This window comes from Xiphophorus couchianus, chromosome 9, assembly GCF_001444195.1.
Source record: "Xiphophorus couchianus chromosome 9, X_couchianus-1.0, whole genome shotgun sequence".
Lineage (NCBI taxonomy): Eukaryota > Metazoa > Chordata > Actinopteri > Cyprinodontiformes > Poeciliidae > Xiphophorus > Xiphophorus couchianus.
In genome coordinates, this window is record NC_040236.1 from 4349313 (window position 1) to 4370108 (window position 20796).

The window sequence follows — 20796 nt, forward strand, 5'->3', positions numbered from 1 at the left end:
CCACTTTACTCACTATTTCCACAAGGAATATAAGGAATAGAGATGAGCTGGTATGAATGATGCTATCCTCACCATTTAATTCATGTTCAGGAGCAACAAGAAACCAGTGTGTGGGTAGAACTAGAGGATTTCCAACCTCATCTGCCTTGATTAATTGCCAGCTGGTCTGAAGTTCACACATCTGATCTTTGGCCAGTTAGAGGACGTTGTTCCAGAGTAAAGACTCAAAGTTAAGTATTTTAAGTATCAATCAGGTCTTTTTGATACTTCACATAACAGGATGGCTTTATACTGGACTGCATTAATAACCAATCCCAAGTCATCTTAAGTTTATTGTTATACCTTGTGGATGTTTCTACCAGATTGACAATGTAAACGTAATAACACAAGCAGACTGCCTTTTTATGGAATGACTGTTAACTCTGCTAATAGCTAATATTTGATGTCACATATTTAAAATGTCACTACTGGAATTGTTTTATCTGTTTTACAGTGATTGCTATCCTAACTCTGCTCCCAAGCGAATCATAAATGACTACTAAATGAAGATCATTTAAATATATATTGCTATAATACAGATCTTAAAGGGGCAGTATTATATGTTTTCCAGTCATATAGTGTCATTTTATAGCATAATCAAGTAGCTATGTTAACTGCAGTTGTTATAAAAATTCTGTATTATTCCTTAAAAGAAATTTGACTTCAACTGCAGCTGCAAGGAGGAGCTTTGTCATAAGAGGCGGAGCTAGGTCCCAGCAGGTATTTTGCGCAGCTGAATGGTTGCCACGGGAGACTAAAAGGATTTCCATGTCCAAGTGTCCACTGTAAACATAATGGGTACCTCTTCATTAGTTTCTATGCCATAACATAAATGTTTAGCCAGCTGACTAAGAGTATACAGCAGCAGGTAGGGGTGGGGCTGAGCTGCTTTTCTCTCCGCTTAATAAAACTAGAGAAAACTCCAGTCTCTCATGTACTTTCAGGTGTATCTTAAAGGAATTTAAAGCACAGAGATGGTATGACAACACTTCTAGCATTTAAAAAAAACAACTTTCCATAACCTTGACAGGCGTTTTCAAAAGCAGATTAAACAGCTAAATTTCTACCTGAGAGTCAGCACTTAAAAGCGTCTGCAATCCTGCTGAGCATAAGGAAGGAAACCTTTAAACAGTACCTTGCTATTCAAATATCTTACAATACATGAGCTACAATGAAATGCAGCGGTAGAATCATCACTCGGTGAAAGTGCTTGCAGGAAAAAGAAAATAAAAAGTTTCAACAGTATTCATTTTGCTTCTAGCTTCGGCTGCGATGTTTAGCGTAATTACACAGGAACAGCTGAGCTGAAGCAACACACTTCAACCGCCGTCACATTTTTATGCAAGTAGGGAAGCTGGAAAAGAAACATTTGCACTGAAAAACAACAGTGGAGAACTATTCTAGACTGAGGGGAAAGGCAGCCGGCTCAGCAGTCATCGCCGACCTACCGCACAGAGTGTGAATCATTAAATGCATGTGTTCCACATCAGCTGCTGGGGCTGCTTCCAACTCACTTATGAGACTGGGATCTAAATTACGATGGGAGGAGAGGGTTAAATGCTATTTTACATGGAGCAGAAAACCCCAAAACCTGCTCAGTCAGAGAGTGAAAGCGAGATGGAAAACATCTTTTTCTTCCCCCTTTGTCAAAACAAAGCAGTAATGAGTAAATGAGGCTGCTAATAGAATGATTATATAATTTCCAAGAAGTGCGACGGTCCCTATTGGATATAATGAGGTGAAAAAGATCAAGAGGAAAGACAACAAATGGGAAAACAAAGCTAAATCATCATCATCACTGAATCGCATCATGTTTTTCTTGCTTCTCATTACTAGCTTCCTGGCTTACTAAGGCTAACACAACAAAGGAACACGTTCAAACATATAAAGCTCCCTACAAACCTATTCCATCCCCTTTAGCAGTCTCACTTTTTGCACTGCACCAACCACAAACATCAATATGCTGTTTTTAGCTTAGACTTTATGTGATAGATTAAAGTAACCTATTGTTTACTAAGTAGGGCTGGACAATATGGCTGAAAAATTTATCACGATACAAGCATTTCATATAAGTCAGCATTTATAAGCATTTATTAGTTTTTTGTTTTAAATATCTGAAATACAGCCAAACTGCTGGCATTAGCTTTCCTCTTTTATCCAGTTTTCCCACTATGCCGCTGTATTTTTATTTTTAAGCAGTTATATAGCATGGTGGTGAAACGTTAAACTGCTGATGTGCAAGTTAGTCATCAGGTTGTTGCTAGGTAACCAAAGAGTGAGTTGGTTGACGCCACCAACCTAGCTTAGCTGGCCGTGAGAGGTAAAGCAGAGGAGGCCTTTCCTCTGCCTGCGTCTCCCAGAATGCTGTGCAGTTCTGGATTGAAGTTCAGTGAAATTATTGAAAATTCTACCAAACTTATTGCCTATTGATATTGATCACGTGTCTGTTGTGATTTATATTACTGTTCTTTTATTGTATTGCTAAGTGGGAGGAAAACATTGCATGGTTTGAAAATGTTTTCATCAAGAAAAATCTGGTAAGTGTGGAAGGTGTTTGCATTCAGTTGCAATGAATCGATACTTTGCTGAACCTTCACTGCAATTCTAGCTTCAAGTCTTTGAAGGCATGTCTGTACCAGTTCTGGTTGATTGCTCTGTCCGACTGGATAAAGTTCTGTGAACACTAATGTTTAAATACATCCACCCATACTAAATTGGATTTAAAGCTGACCTTTGACCTTTCAAACAATATTTGATCTAAAGTGTTCTACTTTAGCTCTGACTACATTTTTTGAAAGAAATTCTGACAGAAAACCAGAAAAAAGGTCCGGTTTGCATTTTGCCCTAAACCATGTTTGATCTGAATGTTATGGCATACAAACCGGTCGCAACATAACGTAGGAACGCGTTGATTCAAATGCGGGTTGGGTAGCTGGTCTGAGTTGATGGAAAGATTAACGGAACCAAATCAAGGTTCCGTTGAAAAAACGGAAAAAAACCTGTTGGAATATACAAAAGACTTGCAACTGTGGCAGACCTTCATCTTCAAGCAGGGCAACAACTTTAAATATAGGCCACAAGTACTATTGACTGGTTCAAATCAAAGCGTACTCACTTGTCAGAATGGCCCAGTCAAAGTCCAGAAATAAAATTAATCTGCATTTTTGAATCTGTGGCAAAGCTTAAAATGTAATCCTACCAGAGGTTTTCCAGTTGATTTGATTGAGCTTAAGCTGTTTTTGCAAGGAGGAATGGGCAAAAATGTCAGAGAGATGTCTAAACCTGGTAGAGACATAAACAAAATATCTGAAACCCGTTTATACCAACTGTCACGCCAAAAAAAAAAAGGAATTGAAAAAGCTGTCTCCTTTTCCTTACAGTTCACTATGATGTACTACTTTATGTGAATCACACAAAACTCTCATAAACTACACTGACGTTTGTGGTTGCAGAGTGCCAAAGTCTGAAAACATTCTGGGGGTATGAACACTTTTGCAAACCACTGTATATTTGGACGAGGAGAAGAGACTTTAACAAAAAACTTTGAGCTGTAAGCTTGGAAAATAAAAACAGCTAGCTTTTAACCAGCCATTTGCCAAACTGGATGCCAACAAGGGAACATCCGCCAAACCACTTGACATTCCCACTTACGACACATGAACATCTTATGTGGGTGTGATGTGGGCATCTGACAAGCGGCTCTTTTCTAGAGGGAGTCTGTAATGGCTGGCATATACATGCAGGTACACATACCGACCCATTTGCTAATGCTTCCAGTCTGGTATGAGGGCAGGTATTCATCTGGCGGAAGACATGCCAGAAAGTGACACTAGAAGCCCCTCAACCTCGAGACTTGCAGACAAAAAAAAAAGGAAAAACTGGACTGCTGCTTTGACTAGCTGAGGGAAGCTGAAGGAATGAGATCAAACTGAATCGCAAATTCTTTGACTGCCTTAAACTCTTATAACTAATATTAGGAAGATGGATCAGTCCCAAAAGTCTGTCTTCACAGAGAAATAGCTCATGTTCAACAAACGAGTTTGTAATGACAAACAGCTGGGTTGTTTTGGACTGCCAGCTCCGTTTCAGATACAACAGACCCAGAATTAAGGCACGATGTTACCCATTCAGCATGCAACGCACAAGGTTTCTGCAAGATCGCACAAAAGTGACTCCACAGGTCTGACATCAAGCCAGATCCGCACAAGCTCTGACTTTTTCTCAAAGCCCGCAAGAAGCAGAAGGCATGACATGGGACAAACCAAGGCGACAGACTCCATCGTGAGCTTGCAAGTTCATCCTTGTGACCACAATTCAAATGTGGCATGTGACACAGGACGGAGCAATGCCCAGAGACGCAAGTGTTGAAAGTCCAATTACACAGAGCCAAAAACAACAACAAATTCCCACTTACCCCAAAAACGTCAGCCTCCACGTCCTGCGCCAAAGAAACGTCCCTTTGAATTGATAGCAACTCCTACACTCTGCAAAGAGAGAGAGAGGGAGAGACAGAGAGAAAGATATTTGAAACCGAGAGCTTTTGTGGGCCTTATCCACGTGCTGCAGACTCAGAGACTCCCAAGTCTCCCTGGCATAGACCTGCCTTGCTACATGAAAACTCTTACACTCTTTTTCCCCTCTCGTACTTTCTGTAATCTCCCCACCCTTTTTCCGATAGATTGCACTCTCTCCTCTGCTACATTTGTGCCTCAGACATCATGTGAAAAGTGGAGTAAAGAAGTGCTTTTGTGGTGTGTAAATTACCTAGGGCCTAGGCAGGCACAGTGGTGCTTATGGCCACAACTCAATTACAGCAATGTGAATCAGGTGGCGGCCTAGAAATCCCCTTAGCCTGATGCGCAAATAGGGACACAGAGGCGCCTTCATTGTCAGGACAGAGAAAAATCTGAAGTGGCGTGTCATCTCTTCACAGAAGAGGAGTTGGGGGCCGACGCTGAACAGATGAATGGCCATCGCAGACAATGATTCAGCAACACTAGTTTGGAGGGTGAGAATAACACCATTTTGTTCATGGAGGTTGTCAGACGTTAATAAATGTTCAGAATCTAATTTCAGATCTAATCTGGAAAAAAAAAGTCACATGGCACTTCTGAAAAAATCTGGTAAATGGCACCTTTGTGGAAGTAGAAAACTTGGAAACATATTTCTTGAAATGTCTCAAGCTAAATCAAGTGGATAAAAGTTACCACAAGTTGAAAGCAGAACTGGTGGATGTATTTGATTCAACAACAATGCCAAACTACTTAATCATGACCAATCACATTTAGAAATAAAGTTCTCTTTAACATACTCTGGGTATACAAATCCCTCGAGCTCCGAAAGAATGTAAGAAGGGAATGGGGTCTTCCAAGGTGTGCTTAAAAAGAAACAAATAAATCCAAATATTACAGAAATAGGGAAATAAAAAATATGGGTTTAAAACAATTCCTCTTGGCTAGGGCTAGGAGGAAGAAGACCCTGTCCCAAAAAAAATAAGACTCCTTCAGGGAGAGGTTGCGCCATTTTACAAGCACCAAATGAATTTCACATTAGTCTGTTATCACCGGTTCCTGAGGATAAACTGTTGAAGCATATGGTGCACTCTCTTTTAAAAGTATTCACACCCCTTTAAGATTTTCATATTTTCTGATGTGGCAATCAAAACTTTTTATGTAGCTTTGAGGTATTTAATTTGATAAACCAAGACAAAGTAATAAACAAGGAAAGGTGGAGATTTATTTTCAACTTCCTTACTCCAGAGATCATTCCTATTCAGTATCACAGGGAAGGGAAAGGAAAGAAAAGGAAGGTGGTCAAAGTTGATGTGAAGATGGATGGAGCTACAAATAAGACAATCCTAGAAGGATACTAAAAAGACTAGATACCGCAGTGGAAGTTCACATTACAGCAGCACAATCCTAAACATGCAATCAGAGCTACAATGGAATGGTTTAAATCAAACCATATTATTGGCCCAGTCAAAGTTCAGACTGAAATTCAATACGAATCTGTGGCAAAAATAATGTCAATTGACACCGGCTGATATTTAGCTATTTTAAAAAGAACAATGAGCTTTTGGAGACAAAAGGTGACTCAACAAAGTATTTACCCATTAATGCACACCATACCTGTTAATTTTTTTAAAACTCTGTTTCTTTCCATTTCATGATAAAATTCCAGTAAAACAAAGATGTTTGAGCACGATAAGCTTTAGCTTTTCTGTAGCTGAAGCGGTTTTATTTTAATGACAACAATTCAAAAGTAATCTCATCTTACATAACCTTATCCCAGCTCGTCCACATCTACAGCATAAACACCTGGTGTACAAAGCAGCCCTGTGGTGTAGAAGTTGACAGGGTTTGTGCTAGTATGCCTCGAAGCCTTGAAGCAAATGCCACCTTGCATTGTGAGGCTTCCTTTCTATTTACGATCAAGGTAAGGAAGAAAGTGTCCAGCAATAAACCTTAAACATTCTGTATCCAAAACAACCACAGCCTCGCCTAGAGCCAGCATTACTGAGGTAGTTAGAAGCTTGGCATGAGCCCTACATGTGAAAATTCAAAGTCAAACTAATATCACACACAGCATATAGTTGCAGGCTGAATGTCTGTTTTATGATCTTGTTAATGAAATACTGTTTATTGGTGCAGATGAAAACACTTTAATGTGCAACATTCATGGTGTGCGCACGCATGTGTGTATGTGCTAGTTTCTATTCCATCCCAACAATAACCCAGTCAGTTGATTTGTGCAGGGGCCTTGGCACGTCCTGTTTCATTACACACCCTCATTTCCTGTTTGTAATTCTGAATGGTGTTTAGAACCGAACGTTTTCTTCTCTTTTTACTAGGCCACAAAAACAAGAGTAGTTACATTTCTAGAAAGCAGAGGAGACCAGAAGAAAGAAGGACAGAGTGGATGCATACCCATGTGTGTTTGCGTGCATTTCAGATGATGCATGTCCAAACCCTGCAGCTACACTGATGAAAGCAGACAGGAATAGCCTCGGGTAATCATGTCTTTATTCTTGCTGAAGGGCGAAAGCTACTCAGTGCAGAAATTCACCTTTAACATATACTGTTGGAGCTCTGTCAGACTCTCAGATGCAATCTAAATCGGCTGCAGAGAACAAGAACTTGTTCGATCAAGAACTCCCTTTCTCGCCAAGAGAAGACTTTAAAAGATGGTCTCCAAGGCACGGGGTTACGACCACACCTGGGTTTTGTGACGAGCAAACCAACTCTCCAAGTTAATTTCTTCACCAGCCTTGGAATCTGGACTCAAAGTGGAATCATTCCTGAGCCTCGTATCGACTGATAAAAAGCAGCAGTCTTCCACTGTGTGCCTAACTTTGGGATTGGCAGCCCTGCAGCGACAGTCATGAGCTCACATTTAAACAGACACAATGTGTTGTTTTAACTTGCTTGGTTTCATAAAATTCCTCCAGGCACGTGCGCGCACACGCACACGAGCGAGCGTTCGGTGGAGATAAACCCTTCTTCCTCAGACACTCACTCGCGGCGGTGGAAAGCCCCTTCAGTGACACAGAGATCACATAACCTCCCCTGACACCGGAGGACAGAACTCCCATTGGAAAGATGCAGATTCACACACGCTGCGTGTCGGCCAAGGCTCCAGACTGCCATTGTCCTCAACAGTCATCGAACAAAAACAACAAGGAGGGTCACGAGAGGCCCCCAGTGGAATGGCAAACAACCAGAAAGTGAGACAGGGAGTCAGACAGACAGAACGCTCGGAACAACAACAACAAAAAAATAAATAAAAAATAAAAGACTGCTTCCATATGGAGTTTTATGGAGCCAAACATTATCAGGGGAAAGGTGAATTTGACTTATGCTCAATTACTCAGGAAGAATCCGACACTCCGAATGTGTCATCCCAAAAAACTTTGCCAGCAAAAACACATATGGATAAAAATAATGTAAATCATCACACCCTGGGGTGTAAAAGAGTTTGGTATTAGGGTATCTGTAAAAAAAAAAAATGCATTCAATTAGACTCCAGATTTTTTTTCTCTCTCTGTGGAATAACAGCAGCAGGAAAATGGGGTTTGTTTTCAGCGCTTCAAGGATAAAGCAAGAAGAAGATCTAAACATCATAAGAGGCTTAGATTGTAGAGATGTTAATCATTCATTAGTGTCAAGTGACCCTTATTATAAAACCATCTTTGTTGTCATTATTCCTGTGACATAAAATTCTAGCTTGTTAATTCAAACTCGGGGTGTTGGCAATAGACGGCCTACAGAGGTCCTAAAAGCTGCGGCCCGTCTCGCAGTTGGCCTTTCAAATGCAAATGAAGGGAACTGTTTTGGGTTTACGGGCCTGGTAGGAAATGATTTAGGGCGACACTGGCGCTCTGAGCCTTTATGTTGGGGTTGGCCAAGGGGGCTCATACATCAACCCTGACCATTAATCAATTAGCGTCTCCTAGCCACCTGTCGGACACACTGGCGCACAAAACATTCCTGCCCTTGGGCTGTTGCTAGACGATGAGCAGCCCTTCCAAGCCCTCCACATGCCCCGCCCCATTCCCTTTGTGCCATCACCCTGATGAATTACATAATCGCGCCAAAACACCAAGCTGAACATCAAGGATTCTTTTCAAAGAGAAGCATATCTGATGCAAAGAAGGTGATTTTGTTGTTGTTGTAAATGTACATCTATGCTTCTCCGTCACAAACAGAGCGGAGCGGGCAGAGCAGAATTAATGTCCGTCTTGAGGGGGAATCAATAAGCTGACAGCTAGTCAAAAGCACTGAATTCACACCGACACTCTGTCCTCCTTTGTTTTAAATGCACCTGCCTCTAGCACCGTATCGATAGGCATTTGATATTGATGACGCGTCACCGCAGTCAAATACTCCTGAGATTGAAAACTCCAACCTGTTGGGGTCACAGTTTTTACAGGTTTCAAACAGTAAAAACGCTGGTTGTTTTTGCAGCTCGAAATTCCTGACTGACTGACTAAAATAATAGAAAAAAGTCAAAAAAAGTAAGCAGGTTCTGCTTTTGGTAAATTTTCATGACTTTGTTTAAAACTCAGACGGCCTGATGTCATTGAAGCACTTGAGACATTGTCCTTGAGCGTTCTGCTCAACAACTGTCCTCTATGGTAATTTGGGGTTTCTATTACTGATGCATTGAAATTGCTCTTTTTCTCCAGCAGAAATGATGAAACAAAACAACTTCAGTGAAGTGCACATATTTCAATTTGATGTCAATTTTCTTTTCTACTTGACACAAATCCACTAAACCCATATGACAAACTAAAATCTGGCCCACCATAGCTTTTCATGTGGCCCTCTGGGCTCCAGAAGCCAAATACATCCATTTGTTCCTCCAGTTTTTCGCCATTATGCTATTCAAAATATTCCCAAAAAATGAACAAATCACCAATATTTTTCAATAAGTGTGAGTTTACTGTAAATTTTCTGCAAAATCGTCAAAATCTCTGGGTTTAAGTGGCGCGAACTCCCACCTGCAGGAGGCTGTATTTTATACTCCTACTACATGGCTGCCTCAACCTTACCTGATGTCAAGTTATCGCCCATGATCGATATGGCAAGTAACAAAAATTCATTTACAAGTCATATGAAAGTGCAAATATTGCAAAATTCCTTGGAGATATTTCTCAATTAGCACCAAAAATCTCTGATTTTGATTGGAAAAATAGAAATCCCAAAAACAACTGAGAAATCTTGGAGGGATTGATCAATCTGAAAAGATGATCAATATTTTATTTTAAGGCTTACTTACTGAATGCAGAGACAACAACTTATTACTATTGTTTAATGAGTTTTATCAATGCATTCTGGTACCGGTCCTTGAGAACATTTATGATCTTGACATTGCACAAAATAAAAATGAGTTTGAAACCCTAAACTAAATGAAACAAAAAAGCTGACATGCAGACACCCATTCATGAAATTTGAACAAATATCTTTTAGTAAACTGCAGAGAAATCACACTTTCTGCATCCCCCAACAAGCTCCTGAATTTAAATTACCTTTAAACCTGAGCTCTGACCTATTGTTTCTAAAAACTGTTGTCTCATTGGTTCCGAAATTTGTGTTGAGTGCATGTAAAATGTCTATGTTTTATCCAATAAAACCCCTTCACTGCTTCTAGACAATCTCTTCCTGGCAGCCATGCTTCCCTGACAATAGAAAACCTCTCACCGCCCTCCCATACAACCTCCCGAAAACCCTTCATATTTTTCACACTTTTTAGGCCGGGTTATTTGGAACTAATTCCCAAAAGCAGCCAAAGAGATAAGTGGCACTAAAATTAGAGGCTAATCCTCCAACCGTCAGCGCGTGGACATGGAGAAAGTAGATTTGTCAAGCCCTGATTTAGCAGTATTCTTTCATTATAGAAGTAGCTCTCTTCACGCAGCTTAGCTGGGAGAAATGGCTCAATCAGTCTCATACAGACCACTTTAAGCGGAAAGTAAGGGGCCTATCTGCGAACCCAGAATACCTGGCATCCTGCTGGTGCTATTATAGTGCCACTACCTGAGCTGCACTTTTCAACTCTTAAGGGTTACCCTCTTGAAAATGACATTCACCACCCTCTTCTAAAGGCTCCGAGCACAAGAGCGGTTTCTCTGGGAGATTGTACAGAAATGTGGGCCACTGTGCTGGGTGTGCAAAGTGTGTAACACCAGACTGGGCACTACAGAGTGGAGTGTTTTCTTTTCTTTTTTCTTTCCCTCCTCCTTTTCGCCTGTTAAACCCAGCCAACTCTGGCAGGGAGTTGGCTGGTTACCAACATTATCAGGTGGATTTTCAACAGAACAAAAGCTCCTCTTTGATTCCTTACAATGCCAGAGGGAAACAAAATGAGAAGTAACTCTTTAAAGCAGATACGGTGTGTGCATGTATGTGTGTAGAGGAATCTGTCCTCAATACTTCAGTTACATTTGTGTCTTGCAGAAGATTATTTTTCCTGATAATCTCACATTTTCTTCTGTGTACTTATCCCCACAGTGGGGTTATTAAAGTTGATCATGTGAGGTTAAAACTAAAGCTGAATACAAAGGAAGTGGAGCATGCTGGTTTGAGCTCACTGTATCCAATTGTAATTGTGCTTTTGAAGCCAGAGAATAAATCCCAGATATTTTTGGAATGATAATGTAGCTTGGATACGAATGAGGAGCAGCAGAGTTGTGTTGCATGGTGTCTTCAGGTGGTCAGAGCAAAGGCTATCCACAGGGTATGGAGTCAGCAGGGAGGAGGAGGGTGACGGGGCAAAAGCTTGACCTCAAAGGGTCAAGAGGTGATCAGGAACATTTATCATACCTACGCAAGCTGATGAATGAAAAAGGCAGCCCCTCTCCTCGGATATTTAGCCGTATTTTCTTGTCAGACTCCAAAGAAGCCGACAGATGCGCCGCTTTTACGGCAGAGAGACGAGTTCTGGAATCCCTAAGTGGAAAAACATGCCATGCTGGCACACAGTAGCAGCGGTGAAACATTACATCATACTGACGATTTAATGAGCGCAACCTGGAGCAAATTAGAGCTTTAAATACCTGCCAAAGCCAATATAAAACACTCATCCTCAAATATAAATTTCAGTTGATCGGAAGACGAGTAGGTGAAAGGGAGATAGCGAACGGCAATGTCCAAACCCTATTGAAAACCACACAGAGCAGAAAACGACCAGTTTCCAAGGGGACTTTCCGAGAGTAGCTTTCCCTGTAGAAGCAGCAGCACGGCGGCTTGGTATTGTTTTGGCTCTGTGGACAAGAAGAATACAGTCTGAGTGGGATCCTGGGCCGGAGGCCAGCCGAGATGAAAATATGCTGCTGTGAAAAAAATCCTTACGAAATCCTCACGCAGCAACCATCTATCAATTGGGGATGACAGATAATTCACAAACACAGGCCCTTTGTTAGGCATTTCATAACATGTGCATGGGCTGATTATCGACAATAGCAGATGAAAAGATGCAATAGATTACTTGTTATGGCATCTCATGTTAATCCCACACTTCCAACACACAAAGAACAAGTAAAGTTTTGAGTTTCGGAGAAACAGCTCAGTGTCTATCAGTTAGAGAGGTGGAGTGTTTACATGGCCACAATGAAAGGATTCTAGGCATTTTACCAGGATGTGCCAAAGCCATAGAAATGATCGGCTTTGTTAAACACAGTCAAGTGTTCTGTCGCTGCCTCAGAGGGGGATCCCACAGTACAAGATGCCTGGGGATGCTGAAAGACCTTCAAGAGAATGTAAACAAGACAATGGAAAAACTGGAAGCTGGAGTCCACGAAAAACAAACCCTGCAGTATGATGCCAGCTTTGCTCTAGAAAAATGTCATAGCAGGGGAAGGAAACACAAACATACACACAAATAGCAGATTACTGGTTGGGATTGCTCAGAGAACCTTATTTTCAGCTTTACTGGCCCTCACCAGAGACAGGCTATCCAGAAACTCAAAACTGTTGTAGTTGTGTTTCTAAAGACAGAGAATAAATCCCAGATATTTTTGGAACGATAACGCAGCTTGGATGCGAACAAGGAGCAGCAGAGTTGGGTCGCATGGCGTCATGTGGTGGTCAGCAAATGTTATCTACAAGGTACTGAAGTGTTGACTACACTTTTTCCAATCAGTGAAGTCAACATAACTATGTGCTTAAAAAAAAGCCACTCTTCAGTGTGGAAGTCATTACCAATGGAAGAAGACTCAATGATAGTCTTCTTCCATCAATGGCTGCATTTCCATTTATCATAAAATTGCACAAATTGGAATTACAAAAATGAATTTGCTTAGTTAAAACACACATTTCAAAAAAACAAACAAAAAACGTATGTTTTTCAACATACTTTGGCCGTGTCAAAGTGTATTTCACAAAACTGTAATAGAAAATTTTTTTGCATCACAAGACTCAAGTGACAAACAACCGGATGTCACTGCTGGCGGAAAAAATGAAGAAGACGACAGGAAGTGGCAGGAGGATGTTTATTAAGGACTTATAGTGTGAATAAACTTATTTATGTGTGATTTTAATTGCATTTCATATTCAACGGAAACACGGCAAATGTGACATTGTGTTTTTTCAACATAGTGGTACGCACATTTGTAATGGAAATGCAGCTAGTGAAGTACTTGAAGATGAAGTTACAGAAATCACAGAAGTTAGAGGAAGCTATATGAACAGAAAACTATGGAGGGATGTCAGCTGCTGAACGAGAAAACCTGCATGCACTGAATGATCAAAGGACTTCCTCTGGGATGTGCCTCACAGGTGGGTTGAGTATCCATAAGTCACACTCAAGTAAGAGTAGCACTACTTCAATATATTTTAACTCAAGTAAAAGTTAAAATTAGTCATCCAAGAAAAGACTCAAGTAAGAAATTTTGTGGCAAAAAGGCTGCTGAAGTAAGGAGTAACTGCTGATGTCACCAGATGGAGAAATATGTATTTTCATAAGCCTTAGGGAGTAAAGTCAGTTGAACAGGTGAGGAGCCCTGAATCTTCGATAACTTGTAAACAAAGAGAGGCAGCTTAGTGATTTGTCTCTACATAAACAAACTCGTCGAGTTTATTAAACTCAACACTAACTTGTCTAGATACATATTTCGATCCATTTCCTGTCCTTGTTGCTGAGAAAACACACAAAAAAACTATTTAGGATATTGTAATTGTAGTCTCTAAAACTAATTACTGCCCTCATAAAATATGTCAAACTGATCCCATTCCATGCTAGCTGAAATTTGTTTTTATTTTGTTAAAACATGAAAAGATGCACATGCTATCAACCAACAGGAACCAATAGATCAAGTAGCCAAACGTTGGTTGATCTTGAAAGTTGATCTTTTTTACTTTTGCACCCGGAACAGGATTTCCTGAAGCAAATAATTGCATTTAGCTCAAAATAACACAATTACTAATAGGTGTGAAAAAGGGCTAAGCTCCAAAACCTCTGAATAAAAAGTGTTTTTTTTTCCGAACAGTTTTTCTTCCACCATCGTTAACCACATCCACTTAGAAGACACTTTGCTGTTTTGCCTATTAGTCATAGCAACTGACCAACAAGTGAAATCACTCTCGGTGTCTGAAAATGTCTGAAAATTCTCTCTAGTCAAACAAACTATAATTTAAATGCCCGAAAGCTCTGTGTTCAGAATCAGTGCTCTGTAAGTAGCAAAGCTGAACAGGAAGCAGCCTTTCATTCCTGTTGAGGAAAACAGAGGATAGTTAGGGCAATATCTGAATGCATTTTAGCCTTAGAAAACATTTCTGGAGATGAAACAATGTAATCTTTGAACCATCTCAGACTTTGAGTCCATGAGTGACAGAGAGGCGAAAAAAACTGTTTGTTGACTCAAGAAGCTTGTGTAGGCTTCAGGAATTTATACTGTCAACTAAAAATTCAACACAAGGAACTGAAATGTGCTTGGGTGTCTTTGCAGTTCTTTATAAATCATTCTTGAATGGCTTTTTTAATCTTTTAAAACATCAACAAGCACTTCCCTAAATTGAAAATTATTTATTTGATACAACATATTGCACAAGAAGAACTAGTCACTGAAACATTTTTTATGATGTCAGGCATTTATTCTAAAATATACAAGGCCATTCTTCTTTCTTTCCATTTTCTTCTCTGAAGAGTTTTTGCAGCAATAGTGGCCCGTATTTTTTTTTTGCGACAGTAGGCAGACAGGAAAGAAGGCGAGGAGAGGACATGCGGCAAAGGTCGCCGAGACCGGGAGTCGAACCCGCGACGTCCGCGTCAAGGACTCCCGACTAAGGCCTCCAAACGTGGGGCGTGCTAACCCCCTGCGCCACCACAGCACGCCCCATTCTTATTCATGCTATATGAATTTCCTATTTTTTTCGACAAGTCATGTTAAAAAGCTAAATAATTCCCAGTAACTTACAGATAGACTTGTAATCTTCACATGTTGAAGAAAACATAAAATATATATTTAGGCTGATGTACGGAAGATAGACTGAAACTCAATTCTGCAACAAAGACTTTGGACTTTATTCTAGTTTTTAAAACCTGAGACTCAAGTCTGATGGAGAAACTTTATTTTCAGAAGTTCAATTCAGACGCTGTCTGTAATGACCTGCTGTATTTTGAGAAGTAGAAAACGATATGGATAAATTACTAAAACCAAATTTTGACAACAGAGCAATTCTATCTAAACTATTATGCCCAGTATTTTGTTACATCAATCCAATTAAAGCTTTTCTACCCAATTTTATATCCAGTAAAATGGAAGCCTACAAAGTATCCTGTTAATATGCCAGAGATGACAGCAAGTGTGTTTTAAATAGAGCAAACAGACGACCCTGAATGCAAAGGTATCAGCTAGTATTTGAACTGGCAGATCAGACAGGAGAGGCAACCTGACTGTGACTGCTGTGTATAAATGAAACTTAAGAGATGGACACGAAGCAGTCGGGTGCAGAGATGTGTTGTGGAACACAGTCAACACAATTCACACATGCAGGGCGAGGAAACAACTCGCTTGGGGGCTTCCACCTTCATTTAGATGAAAATGGACCTCCTCGAGAGGAAATAAAGCCATTTCTAACCCCCGCCTCTCACTGCGAGTTGGTCTTCAATAATATGCCCAGTCAATGGACTGTGGGTCTATTCAACTGGGCCCACAGCACAGCCATAAATAATGCAGTGCGGCTCACATGAAACCCTAATCACCATTGTGCTGTCACCCAACAGAGAAGATCGCTTGTTTAATTTACTGCGCCGCATCTGTCTCAGTTCTGCCCAATTTAGTTTCAACGTTTCAGCGGGCACGTACTTCAGGTATTTATCAATATGCTCTTCAGCCAATACAGTGTTCATGTTTCCAAGTCTATGTGTGTGTGCGTGCGCTCGTGTACACACAGTTGCTTGTCGTGCAATAATGCATTTGTGTGCATAGATGAACAAACGAGAAAGCTGCAGCTCGTGAAACAACATTGCTTGGCTTAGAATAAGCCATCAACATTCAATAACCGCAGCTCGTTATTGGCCATATACGACCAACTTCATTACATTACAATTCCATTAGCATGCAGACATTTGCATATCCCGGCTACCTCCTTCCAGAGGCTGTTGATCATACATGGCAGCCATATGTTGCCTGGTGCGCCATATAACAGAATTATTACTGCGACAATAAGAGCCAACAAAAATGGAAATCACGTTGACGCAAAGTAAAGTATGAACGCCGTCGCATGATGCGCCGTTACTGATGTTGTCGCAGTACGGGCTGCAATCTTGAACCAACAACATTCTGCTTGAGTTCCTATTTCCGACATACTTCTTCACGTGTGCTCCACATACAGTTTATACATGTATTAAAGAGCTTTCATATGAGCCAGACTCAAAACATTAAATAATGCACAACTCCAAGCATTACTTGCTCCCATTTTAGGCATTTCTGGCTCTGCTGCCACTTTTCCTGCAGCAAAGACAGAAAATGCAGTCATCCAACAGACCGGCCTGGTTCAGGCCGACAGTGATTTGGTGTGATGGCTCCTCGTTTGGGCGGCCTGCACTGAGATGGCAGCCCATGGACAGAGAATATTCAGCAGGGACTCATAAGCTGTATTTGACGGGCGCAAGCAAGGGCAGCGGAGCCACATGAGGATGATGATGCAGCTAGCAGTGAGCTCATTGTTGCCTGTGCTGCAAAGAGCATGAGTGACTCTGGATTTGTTTCATTACCTTTATCTCTGTGATGGGATGTTCTCATCACAGAGATGAATGAGGATCAGATTCAAGTAGCTAGTAAAGCTCAACTCCAAAAGAGTTCACACCCGTCATCCAACTGACTCTGACAAGCTTCCACATCCTTCCTAAGGAGAAGAACACCCACAACCTGAGGGTGAGAGTTTATCTATCATTTTATCATTTATCAAGATAAATTTCTTATGATAAAGATTTTGATTCATCGTTGTTACAATAGATTTTAATTAATGATGTTTAAACCGCCCCATAACTGTCTGTCTTGTCAGGATTGATAATTCTGCCATTTTCTCCGCAGTTTATCCAATGGAAGTGTTGATAAATACCAATAAATTTGAAAATATAGTTACTGTGTGCAGCTTAGTGATACAAATCACCCTTCTTTATGTGACTAAAGAAGCGCATTACAAATGGGAATAGTTTTCAAGCTCATTATTTGTGTTTGTGGGGCTATAATTACTGTGACACACAGTCACAGTCATGCAGTTACCTATAAAATGTTTAATAAATATTTGTTATCACTTTTTATCGTTTTCACATCAGTACCGCCAAATACTATAATACAACTTTAAGTCCATATCGCCCACCCCAGTCTGATAACAAAAGAGTTTTTTATCATCTACTGCTAGAAATGAACACGGAGCTACAGCCGATGTGATAGCTGGTGTACAGGACACCTTCTACAACATATTTGTAGTTTCTCCCACAAATATAAGACTTTGGTTCTGCTCAGATATAGCTCACATACAAACTGATTACTTCAAAGACTAGCTAACCGTGAATTTCTGTCAGTAGCATTACTTGCAATTTTTAATTAAAAACTTCTCTATGAAAAGATTTCATCACTTAAATGTGTATGAATATAAATCGACCAGTAAATCGAGAGCTTCGCTTTTTGACTCAGCTCTCTCTTCACCACGACAGACCGGTACAGCGCCCGCTTCACGGCAGACGCTGCGCCAATCAGCTTGTCGATCTCCCGCTCCCGCGGGTATTGGTCCACGGACCAATTGGTACCGGGCTGCGTAAGAAATAACAAACTACTTCTGGATCTTTTATTTTGAAAATCCTAAACCGGATTTTATCGGTTACGTCTTGCGCGTCAAAATTGAGTCAACTTGCAGCAGAATGAGTAACAAAACAACATCGGAGTACTCCGCGCGCACCTCCCCCCATATCAAAGGGCCCAGTACCCCATACTCCTGGAGAACCCCCAACAGGGCTCCCCGAGGGACACGGTCGAACGCCTTCTCCAAGTCCACAAAACACATGTAGTCCGGTTGGGCGAACTCCCATGCACCCTCCAGGACCCTGCTGAGGGTGTAGAGCTGGTCCAGTGTTCCACAACCAGGACGAAAACCACACTGCTCTTCCTGAATCCGAGGTTCGACTATCCGACGGACCCTCCTCTCCAGGACCCCTGAATAGACCTTGCCAGGGAGGCTTAAGAGTGTGACCCCCCTATAATTGGAGCACACCCTTTGGTCCCCCTTTTTGAACAGGGGGACCACTACCCCAGTCTGCCAAACCAGGGGAACTGCTCCTGATGTCCATGCAATATTGCAGAGTCGCATCAGCCAACACCATCCAGAGCTTTAAGGAACTCCAGGCGAATCTCATCCACCCCCCGGGGCCCTACCACCAAGGAGCTTTTTAACCACCTTGGCGACCTCATCCCCAGAGATTGGAGAGCCCAACCCAGAGTCCCCAGGCTCAGCTTCCTCAATGGAATGCATGTTGGTGGGATTGAGGAGGTCTTCGAAGTATTCTGCCCACCGGCCCACAACGTCCCGAGTTGAGGTCAGTACCACACCATCCCCACTATAAACAGTGTTGGTACTGTACTGCTTCCTCCTCCTGAGACACCGGATGGCGGACCAGAATCGCCTTGAAGCTGTGCGGAAGTCTTTCTCCATGGCCTCTCCAAACTCCTCCCATGCCTGAGTTTTTGCCTCAGCATCCACCTGAGCCGCATGCCGCTTTGCCCGCCGGTACCCATCAGCTGCTTCCGGAGTCCTACATGTTAAAAACGCCCGATAGGACTTCTTCTTCAGCCTGACAGCATCCCTCACCGAAGGTGTCCACCAACAAGTTCGAGGGTTGCTGCCGCAACAGGCACCGACAACCTTGCGGCCACAGTTCCGATAAGCCGCCTCGACAATGGAGGCACGGAACATGGTCCACTCAGACTCAATGTCCCCCACCTCTCCCAGAACGTGTTTAAAGTTCTACCGGAGATGGGAGTTAAAGTTCCATCTCACAGGGGATTCTGCCAGACATTCCCAGCAGACCCTCACAACACGTTTGGGCTTGCCAGGTCTGACCGGTGTCCTCCCCCACCACCGGAGCCAACTCACCAACAGGTAGTGGTAGATCAGATGATCGAACAGCGGCCTAGAGTGTCCTGGTGCCAAGTGCACATATGGACACCCTTATGACTGAACATGGTGTTCGTTATGGACAATCCGTGTCGAGCACAAAAGTCCAACAACAGAACACCACTCGAGTTCAGATCGAGGGGGCCATTGCTCCCAACCACGCCCCCCAGGTCTCATTGTAATTTCCCACGTGAGTGTTGAAGTCCTCCAGCAGAACAAGGGAGTCCCCAGGAGGGGCACTCTCCAGTACCCCCTCTAAGGACTCCAAGAAGGGCGGGTAATCTGAATTGTCATTCGGCCCGTAAGCACAAACAACAGTCAGGACCCCCCCACCCGTAGGCAGAGAGAGGCTATCCTCTCGTTCACCGGGGTAAACCCCAACGTACTGCACTGCAATTAATTTGATTAAAAATTAATCAAGTAGTAATATTTCCACTTCTGCTCTGTGTTTGTCTACTACATCGAATCCCAACAAAATGCATAAGACGTTTCCAGTTGCAAACACAACATAACGTGAAAAAAAGTTCAAGGTACGTGAATACTTTTTGAAGCCACTGTACATTAGACCAACCATGAGGAACAAAAGTGAAAGTCCTTGCTTTTTTAAAATTTTTTTTTATGTATGCTGGTCTGAAAGGGAGCGCTAACATCCCAGAAGCTGCCAAGTGTCTCCCTCCAGAGCGATCACTTTATCTCCAGTTATCTATACGACTGCAGAAACATTCAACTCAGGGAAGTCCAAGTAGGACATGGTGCCTTGTCAGACATCTGTATAATTGACGCCTGGTATCTTTCGCGCCGTGTGACTTGCGACAGCAGGGTGGGGTGGGGGGGGCAACGTGGTTATTCAACAGTACAGAGCCTCTGTAATAGGTAATATTAACAGCATGTCCCTCAGACTAAGGGAGAGAAACAGGAGCAAAAAAAACATTAGAATGCAGAAAAGGAAAAGAGGAGAAAAGGAGGGTGGGAGTATGAATTCAATTTTCCAGTGACAGTGTGCTCGGGATCACTGTTTCAGTGAAAGAACATATCATCTGTCACGGTTAATGGCAGTGTCTTGGGGAAAGCGAGAGGAAAAATGGAATAAAGACCATTCATTACGAAGGTATGGGACAGGGGGGTAGGGGGAGGTGTGTTGAACTCATCTGTCTGCTCTGCTGTCACTGCAAGGAAAATGAATGTATACACAAGCCATTATTTGTGCATTTACAGGTTGACGTTACAACCGAGGTACAGCGCCGGCGTCTGAGGAGGCTGATGCACGGAGCGGCCGCTGAGAGTATGGAGGGGGTCCTGGGTGCCTAGCGGGACGGCTGCAGAACTATCCAACGGGCCCAGCCAGCCTGTCTCTCTCACAGAGCTGTGGATGTACTCAGTGGAAGCAATTGATACCATTGTTTTATGGAGAGGAGGGTTGAGGAAGGGGGGGGAATGGAGGGCCAACAATGGGGCTCTTTCACTGGAAATGTCAGCCGTCACACCAGGGGACTATCCAACTGGGCAGAGGCTGTTTTGTGAAAAGCCAAGGTACAAAACTTGTGGAAACTAGTATGAAGTTATTATGTGACGACTCGGGGAAAACGAAGGGCGCACATGAGCCAGAACATTTGCATGCAAATCATCGGAAATTAAATCTCAAATG

The 20796-nt window shown here is 42.2% G+C and overlaps 1 protein-coding gene across 2 annotated transcripts in view; it reads right to left on the minus strand.

Annotated features, from left to right (window-relative positions):
• Nucleotides 1-20796, minus strand: part of raraa (retinoic acid receptor, alpha a) — a 187197-nt gene that overhangs the window by 158982 nt on the left and 7419 nt on the right. Inside the window, exon 2 of one of the 2 annotated variants that reach the window (XM_028026871.1) lies at nucleotides 4454-4523. The exons of the other annotated variant lie outside the window; for it this stretch is intronic. The gene's annotated coding sequence lies outside the window, so the exon portion shown is untranslated. The remainder of the gene's footprint in view (nucleotides 1-4453; nucleotides 4524-20796) is intronic. 2 annotated transcript variants of the gene reach the window in all.